The sequence below is a fragment of the Portunus trituberculatus genome, chromosome 4 (assembly GCF_017591435.1).
Source record: "Portunus trituberculatus isolate SZX2019 chromosome 4, ASM1759143v1, whole genome shotgun sequence".
Lineage (NCBI taxonomy): Eukaryota > Metazoa > Arthropoda > Malacostraca > Decapoda > Portunidae > Portunus > Portunus trituberculatus.
The window spans coordinates 4,282,571-4,292,570 of NC_059258.1; positions in this window are offsets into that span (position 1 = coordinate 4,282,571).

Sequence of the window (10,000 nt, forward strand, 5' to 3'; positions counted from 1 at the left end):
GAGAGAGAGAGAGAGAAAGAAGGAAGGAGTAAAGGAGGATGATGATGGTTGATAAAGAAAGAAAGAAAGGAATAGTGAAAGAGAAGAATGAATGAAGGAATGATGTAGAAAAGACAAGAAAATACACACAAACCAATAAATACAAATAAAATTGAATAAAAATAAAAAACATGAAAAGTAACTATTGAAAACAAAAAGTAAAAAAAGCGAATCAATAAAGTATATAAATGAATGAAATGAAGGAAGTGAATGAAGGAAATGAGTGAATGAAATTAAGTATATGTAGGAAGTGAAGGAAGGATATGAATGAAGGAAGTGAAGAAAGTGAATGAAGAATATGAAGGATGAAAGGAAAATGAATGAAATGAATGAAGGAAACGAATGAAATGAATGAAGGAAATGAACGAAAGAAGTGAAGGAAGTGAATGAAGGAAATAAAGTAAGTAAATGAAGGAATTGAAGGAAGTGAATGAAAAATATGAAGGAATGAAGGAAATGAATGAAGTAAATGAATGAAGAAAACTAATTAAATGAATGAAGAAAATGAACGAAAGAAGTGAAGGAAGGAAATAAAGGAAGCGAATGAAGGAATTGAAGGAAATAAATGAAAAATATGAAGAAATGAATGATATGAATGAAGGAAACGAATGAAGTGAATGAAGAAAATGAAAGAAGTGAAGTAGGTAAGGAAACGAATGAAATGAAGTGAATGAAGGAATGAAGGAAGGAAGGAAAGGTGTGTAATATATGGATCCCCAATACTCTTTTGTTGTGCGATAATTTGACAGTCTACCTGGAATCAGTGGGCCAGGTGAGGGGGATGGGGGAGACAGGTAAGTGAGAGGGGGGGTGAGGGTGGGAGAGAGAGGGATATTACGAAGAGAAATTGGAGGGAGGGGGAGAGGGGAGGAGGGAGAGCATATTGAGAAGAGTGAGGGAGGATGGGAAGGAGGAAAGGAAAGAGACAGCAAGACGAGGAGGAGGAGGAGGAGGAGGAGGAGGAGGAGGAGGAGGAGGAGAAGAAGGAGAAGAGGAGGAGGGGGAGGTAGGTAGGTAGGTAGGTAGAGAGGAAGGGAATGGCTGGGAGGAGGAGGAGGAGGAGGAGGAGGTGGTGGTGGTTAAAGGAAAGAAAAGGCAGAGGAGGAGTAGCTGGAGGAGGAGGAGGAGGAGGAGGAGGAGGGAAGAAGCATGAGCAGCGTCCATCACAGATTCTCCTCCACAAAAGAAAAGAAGAATAGAAGAAGAAAAGAAGAAGAGGAAGAAGAAAAAACAAGAAGAAGAAGAAGAAGAAGAAAGACAAAAAGATAAAAAAGGAGAAAAAAGAAAAGAAAAGATGATAGGACCAGTTACTAGAAGATATTGTTTTTTTTTTTTTTTACTGAGAAATTATTAATGTTTTCATCTCGTTTTCTAATTTTGTCTTGCCTTTTTCTGTTTACGATAAAATATTTCGTCTTTTTTATATGAAACAGTTTAATTCTTGTTGTTTTCTTGTAGTAGTAGTAGTAGTAGTAGTAGTAGTAGTAGTAGTAGTAGTAGTAGTAGTAGTAGTAGTAGTAGTAGTAGTAGTAGTAGTAGTAGTAGTAGTAGTAGTAGTAGTAGTAGTATAATCACCAGAAAAATAAACAATTATCCTGTTTACACACACACACACACACACACACACACACACACACACACACACACACACACACACACACACACACACACACACACACACACACACACACACACACACACAAAATGAATCCCAAAACACCTGATCTGACAAAACAAACAAACAAACAAACAAACAAACAGATCACTCCCCTCGGTGCACTTACGGCCCAGTCTTGCGTGACGATAGAGGAAGAGTTGGGGGAGGGGGAGAGGAGAGGTAGAGAGAGAGAGAGAGAGTGGAGAGAGAGAGAGAGGGAGAGAGGCAAACCACGCAACCCTCACGAGATTTCTGGGAGAGTTGAGGAAGATAGGTAACGGAGAGGAAGAGGGAGAGGGAGAGGGAGAGGGAAAGGTATGGGAGAGTAAGGGAGAGTGTAATGGAGACTGGGAGATGAGGAAGTGCTCTGGGAGGGCTTAGGGAGAGCACGGAATGGGATAGGGAAAAGAGGAAGGGAGGGAGATACATAGAACTGGAAAAGGAAGGGAGGGAAGAGAGGGAGAGAGCTACAGGGCTAGAAAGAAATGAAAGAAGAAAGGAATGAAGGAAGAGAAGAAAATGGTTGGTGTTGAAAGATGAAGGAAGGAAGGAAGGGAGAGGAAAATAGTTGGTGTGGAAAGATGAAGGAAGGAAGGGATGAAAATGGATGGTATGGAAGGATGAAGAGAGGAAGAAGGAAATGAGATTGGACGGATTGGAAATGGAAGGAAGGAAGGAGAGGAAAGATATATGGGAAGGGTGAATGACATGGAAGATGAAGGAAGGAGGGAAAGAAGAAAGGGAAGGAAGTATGGGAATAAAAAGAAGGAAGGAAAAGAATTGGTAAAAAGAAAAAAATGGAAAGGAAGGAAGAGAAGGAGAGAAAAAGGAAATATATTGTAAAGTGAAAGGAAAAAAGTAGAAAGAAAATAATGTAAAGAAAATAACAGGAAAGACGGAGGGAAGAAGGAAGAAGATACAAAAAAAGATAAATATTGGAAAAGTAGGAAGAAGATTGAAAGTTGGTGGGTAAGAGGGAAGGAAAGAAAATATGAGAAGGGAAGGAAAAACTGGGAAATAAGGAAATGGAAGAGGAGAGGGGGAAAGCATAAGTATGGAAAGAAGGAAAAAACGATGTATGAAAGAGAAGGAAGGAATGAAGAAAAAAATAAAGCTGTATATTTAGGCTAGGCTCGGGGTAATTATGTGGTATTTAGAGAGAGAGAGAGAGAGAGAGAGGACACCTTAATATTCCACAAGACTCAAAACGCATTAAAAATATGAACCTTTAGTGTCAAGAAATGTAAAGTTGATAGAATTAATTACACATATTCTAAAAAATAAACCAAAAAAAGGACAAAAAATGGAAAATGAAAGAAAAATACATATGGTGGCAGCGGTGGGATAAATGAAAAAAGAATACGGTAGATAGAACAATATGAGACAGTATATTTATTTCAAAAAACATATGAATTAAGAATATAATAAAAAGAAAACAGAATAGGTGTATTTATGAAGGTATATGTGGTGGCAGCAAGGAATAAATGAAAAATATACCGGAACTGCAACAAAATACAGTATACTTATCTTATTCCTTCAGTCCCATGCTTTGTTTCCATATTCATTCTGCTTACTGTTGTCTTTTTTTTTTTTTATACCATGTTTGGCGATTTTTAACATCTTCAGAAACTTATGTAGGGATCGAAATAGTGAAGATTCTAGCCATTGATATTTTGACCTCCATAGACCATTCCTAATACTAATAAAATCGTCTAATCATACCTGAAAATGAAGGTAAAAATGCTTCTCAGTATTGAATGGGTTAAAAAACATAGATTAAGTATGATATAAGAAGAAAACAGGACAGATGTATTTGTAAAGGTTGTGTACATATGGTGACAGCGGTGGGATAAATTAAAAAAATGCAGTAAATACAAAAATAAGAGAGAATATTAATTTAAAAAAAACATATAAATCAGGTATGAAATAAAAAGAAAACAGGACAGATGTATTTGTAAAGGTAACGTAAATACAATAATAGAGTATACTTATAACGAAAACATAAATTAGGTATTAAATAAAAAGAAAAAGGACATGTGTTTGTAAAAGTTGTGATGTGTACATATGGTGGCAGCGGTGGGATCCAGCACGCGCGTCCTCTGAGCCCACACTGGCGACAGCCGTGGGATCAGGAGCCATCAGTGTGACCGCAGGGAGAAGTGGAAAGATGCTACCGCTACAACTATGTATCTTCTCTCTCTCTCTCTCTCTCTCTCTCTCTCTCTCTCTCTCTCTCTCTCTCTCTCTCTCTCTCTCTCGTGTGTGCGTGCGTGTGTGGCGTGTCTTGTTTTGAAGCTGACAAACAAATCAATCCAACACGCACACACTCCCACACACACACACACACACACACACACACACACACACACACACACACACACACACACACACACACACACACACACAGAGAGAGAGAGAGAGAGAGAGAGAGAGAGAGAGAAGTAAAAAATACTACACAAAAATCACGCTGGTATAGGAAGAAATGTGTTGCCTTTTTCTCCTCTCGTCCTTCCTTCCCTCCGTGTGTGTGTGTGTGTGTGTGTGTGTGTGTGTGTGTGTGTGTGTGTGTGTGTGTAACAAGGATAGCGTGAGGTCGTGTTTGTTGAGGGATGATTGTATGAGAGGAAGAGGAGTAGGAGTAGGAGGAGGAGGAAGAGGAGGAGAAGGAAGAGGAGGAGAAGGAAGAGGAGGAGGAGGAGAAGAGACAATGGTATGAGAATAAATATCAGGAATGGAATAGAAGTCGTAGAAAGGAAGGGAAGAGATAAATAAAGATAGAAAGATAGAACAGAAAGAGAGAGAGAGAGAGAGAGAGAGAGAGAGAGAGAGAGAGAGAGAGAGAGAGAGAGAGAGATGGACTATATCGGAGAAAGGCTTGTGAAAGAGGAGGAAGGAAGGGAGAGAAAGAAGAGAAAGGAGAGAGAGAGAGAGAGAGAGAGAGAGAGAGAGAGAGAGAGAGAGAGAGAGAGAGAGAATGTGTATTTTGCATTATACCCTACACACACACACACACACACACACACACACACACACACACACACACACACACACACACACACACACACACACACACAAAGACCTCCTCCTCCTCCTCCTCCTCCTCCTCCTCCTCCTCCTCCTCCCTATCTCCCTTATCATCTGCCGTGTCACATCACAAAAGGGTGAGTCTTATGTGAAAAGTTATCATGAGAACGACCTTTTGACCTCTCCCCTCAGCGCGGCACAAAGGGCGCGGGTCAAGGTGTACGAGGCCAGGTCAACTTGGGTCATTACAAGAACACGAGGTTATTTTGGGCGAGTTTAGATAAAAATGGGAAATTGTATAAGCTGTGAGAAGTGTTTTTTTTCCTCCTTGTTTTTAGGTGTTGGAGGAAAAACGAAGAGAAAAAGATGGTGAGTGCTTTTATTGTATGAGGAAAAGAGATCAGGAAAATATAAAAAGTAAGGAAAATGGAGAGTTTGTATCGTGTGAGGAAAAGAAGTTAGGAAAAAAATGGTGAAGTTTTTTTTATCATTTGAGGAAAAGAAATAAGGAAAATAAAAGAAGAAAGGCAGAAAAGATAGTGTTTTAATCGTATGAGAAAAAAAAAGGTAAGGAAAATAAAAGAAGAAAAAAAAGATGGAGAGTGTTTTTAATCATATGAGGAAAAGAAATAATGAAAATGAATATGTGAAGTAATGTGATAGTTTGTTTAAGTGGCTCCAAAAATACAGCAAGGGTGACGTAAGCAAATTTCCTAGCATCAGCAATCTGGATATAACAAGAACTATGGGATGAAAGCTGCAGGAAAGTTAGGTCCAAGTAACAGATAACAAGGAAGGGGTGTTGAAAGAGTGCTGGGTAGAATAGAATGGACGCGGGGAAAGTGGTTCTGAAATAGAGTGGATGAATGGAACGGACTCAAGATAACAAGGAGTGGTTCTGAAATAGTGGTAGATGAATGGAACGGACTCAGTAATCATGTTGTGCTGAGTCATTAGGGAACTGAACCCCTTCAATACCATAATGCGTTTCCATATTAACCCCTTCAGTACTGGGACACATTTTTACCTTGAGATTTGTGTACCATTAGACCCTTTTATTGACATTAGGAAGGGTTTGTGGAGGTCAAAAGATTAATGGCCACAGTCTTCACTATTCTAATCCCTTCAGTACTGGGATACATTTTTACCTTAAGATTTGTTTACCATTAGGACATTAGGGAAGATCTATAGAGGTCAGAAGATTAATGGCCATAGTCTTCACTGTTTTAATCCCCACCTAAATTTCTGAACCTGTATAAAATCAACAGTCAGCACTAGGAAAATGGAAATGCATCAAAAGTACTCAAGGGGTTCAAACTGGTGACTATTTGGTGATTTTATACAGCTTCAGCAACTCATGTAGGGGATTAGAATAGTGAAGAGTGTGGCCATTAATCTTCTGACCTCCATAGACCCTTCCCGATGTAAATAAAATGGTCTAATTGGACGCAAAACTCATGGTAAAATGGCATCCCAGTACTGAAGGGGTTAGGAGATCGGACAGATTTATGGATGAGGGTGACAGGTAGAGACAGTTAATTGTGTTTGGTACAGAGATGATCCTTTGTAGTAGTAATAGTAGTAGTAGTAGTAGTAGTAGGTAGAAATAGACATGTTTTATACAGGAACTACCACGTATTGTCCTAATGTCTTGTTGCAACTTATCTTTAGTTTTTTTTATGCTCTATTGAGATAAAAAAAAAAAGGGGGGAAGAAAAATCAGGTTATCAGATAGTTTTATTTCTCCAAGTTTAGCAGGAAAAAGGAAAAAATGAAATAAAAAATATGATCTCTCCAAAGTTTGTTTTTGAATTGCAGATAGAGAGAGAGAGAGAGAGAGAGAGAGAGAGAGAGAGAGAGAGAGAGAGAGAGAGAGAGAGAGAGAGAGAGAGAGAGAGAGGACAACTTGAGATGAATGAATGCATAAATGTAGGAAGAAGGGAAGGAGAGAGGGAAGAGGAGCTAATTAGGAGCAAGGAAAGAAACAGCAAAGAAAAAAATGTTCCGGAAAACTTAATTAAATGAAAGTTAACAGAGAAGAAAGTAAAAAGTAAAAAGTAAAGAAGATTAAAGAAATGGAGAGAAAAGAGAGAGAGAGCAATTGAGGGAGAAAATAGAGAATTACAAGAGAGAGAGAGAGAGAGAGAGAGAGAGAGAGAGAGAGAGAGAGAGAGAGAGAGAGAGAGAGAATGACATATTGGCAAACAGAAAATTCACTTACACACACACACACACACACACACACACACACACACACACACACACACACACACACACACACACACACACACACACACACACACACACACACACACACACACACACACACACACACACACACACTAAACACTTCGCACTTCCCCTGTCACTTCACTGAAACACTTCAATCAACTCTGTATCAAGAGATGAGGAGGAGGAGGAGGAGGAGGAGGAGGAGGAGGAGGAGGAGGAGGGGAGGAGGAAAAGGAGGAAGAGGAGTACCTTTCCTATCCTCCTTAAAGTGGGATGGAGGAGGAGGAGGACTAAAAGGAGGAGGAGGAGGAGATAGAGGGAGAGGTGGTGGCTGTTAAGGGGAAATGAGAGGAAAGATAAGGAGATTAAAGTGAGATTGGAAGAGAGAGAGAGAGAGAGAGAGAGAGAGAGAGAGAGAGAGAGAGAGAGAGAGAGAGAGAGAGAATGGAATTAAAGCAGAAGAAAGGATAATCAGAGAAGAAGAGAATGGAAGAGATAAGATGCGAATAAGCGAAACAGGAGGAGGAGGTGGAGGAGGAGGAATAAGAAGAAGAAGAAGAAGAAGAAGAAGAAGAAGAAGAAGAGATTAAATAAAAGAAGGAAGGAAGCAAGGAAGGAAAATTGGAGAAGAAAGGAATGAGATGGCTGTGAGATTAGGAGAGAGAGAGAGAGAGAGAGAGAGAGAGAGAGAGAGAGAGAGAGAGAGAGAGAGAGAGAGAGAGAGAGAGAGAGAGAGAGAGAGAGAGAGAGAGAGAGACTAAAATAACAAAGGAATCGGCTGAACATAGAACAATTTAAGAGCAAAAGAGGAGAAAGCGAACAGGTGATAATTGGAGGAGGAGGAAGAAGAAAAATGGAATAAAAGGGGAAGAGAGAGAGAGAGAGAGAGAGAGAGAGAGAGAGAGAGAGAGAGAGAGAAAACAAATGACAAACAATAACGGAAAATACAAATGAAATAAAGTTGAGGAAAAGAAAGAAAATGTAAGCAAGAAAGAAAAGAAAGAAGAAAGAAAAGAATGTGATAAGAAAGTTAGTGTGTGGTGGGAATGACCTGATAATGAGGAAGAGGAGAGGAAGAGGATAGATGGAGAGGAAACGAAGAAGAATGAATGGTTTAGAGAAGATACAGGATGAAGAGGACGAGGGAGAGGAGAAAGAAGAAGAAAAAGAATAATAAGAAGTAATAAAGGACTAAAGATAAATACAATAAGAATAGAAAATATGAAAGACAATACAGAGAGAGAGAGAGAGAGAGAGAGAGAGAGAGAGAGAGAGAGAGAGAGAGAGAGAGAGAGAGAGAGAATGAGGTCAATGGATAGACGTAATTAAAAGGTCAAAGGAAAAGGTTAGGTCAAGAGAGAGAGAGAGAGAGAGAGAGAGAGAGAGAGAATCATAGAGGGAAAAATACAAAATTCAGAGCTCATTTTAGATCTCATGTAAGACAAAAGCAGTAGAAATGAACTGGAACCTTTGAAAAGAAGCTTAAGTAAGAATGAAGGTTGGACATGAATAAGTCCTGTATTTTGAAAGGTTTCCCTCTCACCACCACAGTTTTCAAAGGTCACTGAGATATTTACTTGGGATTCTTCTCTGTAATGTATAGAATCTTCTCATTCTGTCACTAAAACCATATTATGCATTTAAATCCGTATTACTTCTTGTAAGAGTGTTTCTCCTGACAGTAATATATAAATCTTGCTAATCTCTCACTAAAAACCCCAAATAACAGCTTTATAATACTCATCACCTCACCACGACCATATTTCAAAGCTATAGAGACGATTAGCCAAGTGTCCAAGACTGTTTCACCTATTAGTTAAGTAAAGATCTTGTATTATTGTCAACAGAATCTTAAAAAAAAAACACCCTTGGGAACCCACATCACTTCGACTAGAGCCATGACTGTATTTCAAAGCTATAGAGACGATTAGCCGTGTGTCTAAGACTGTTTCACTTTTTAAATAAAGATCTTGTATTTTTGTCACCAGAATCTAAAAAATATCCTTGAAAACCTGCATCACTCCAACTAGAGCCATGACTATATTTCAAAGCTATAGAGACTATTAGCCGAGTTTCCAAGACTATTTCATATGTTAATTAAGTAAAGATATTCTATTATTGTCACCAGAATCTTAAAAACACCCTTGAAAACCCGCATCACTTCAACTAGAGCCTTTGGAATGCTGTGAAGGTGGTGCGGCGTGGTGTGGTGACATGGTGCTTCAGAGTATTGCTCAGAGAGTGAAGGGGGAAAGGAGCGAAGGACAAAGGTTTCCAATGACTGACGGGACACAAGACTCGGAAAGTGTACCCCAGCCATCCAGCGCCTCGTCTTAACACTGGTGGCAGCGGTGGGATGCGCTCTCCTTGATGGCAAGATTGAAGTCACTCGAAAATGGGAAAACTTGAAACTTATTTCTGTGTTAATGGTAAACAGAAAGAGAGAGAGAGAGAGAGAGAGAGAGAGAGAGATAATGAAAGCTGTTAGCAAGTTACTGATAGTCATTGCAAGAGAGAGAGAGAGAGAGAGAGAGAGAGAGAGAGAGAGAGAGAGAGATAATGTTGTTGAATTAAATGAAAGAAAAAAAGTAAAAAAGTAAGAAATTGAAAGAAATAAGAAAATTCAGCGCGAGAAAAATTGAGGATAACGAGAGAGAGAGAGAGAGAGAGAGAGAGAGAGAGAGAGAGAGAGAGAGAGAGAGAGAGAGTAAATAATCCACAGGTTCTAATAATTTCCTACCAATTATGAATTTTTCCTCCATTACGAGACATTTTTCATATTTTTCGTCTGTTGTGAAGCAAAATTAGTTTGAAATTGACTAATGAACTTGATTTAAAGCCTCCTCCTCCACCTCCTCCTCCTCCTCCTCCTCCTCCTCCTCCTCCTCCTCCTCCTCCTCCTCCTCTTCCTCTTCCTCCTCTTCCTCCTCCTCCTCCTCCTACTGCTGCTGCTGCTACTGCTACTACTACTACTACTACTACTACTACCTCTACCACTGCTGCTACTTCTTCTTTTTCTTCTTCTTCTTCTTCTTCTTCTTCTTCTTC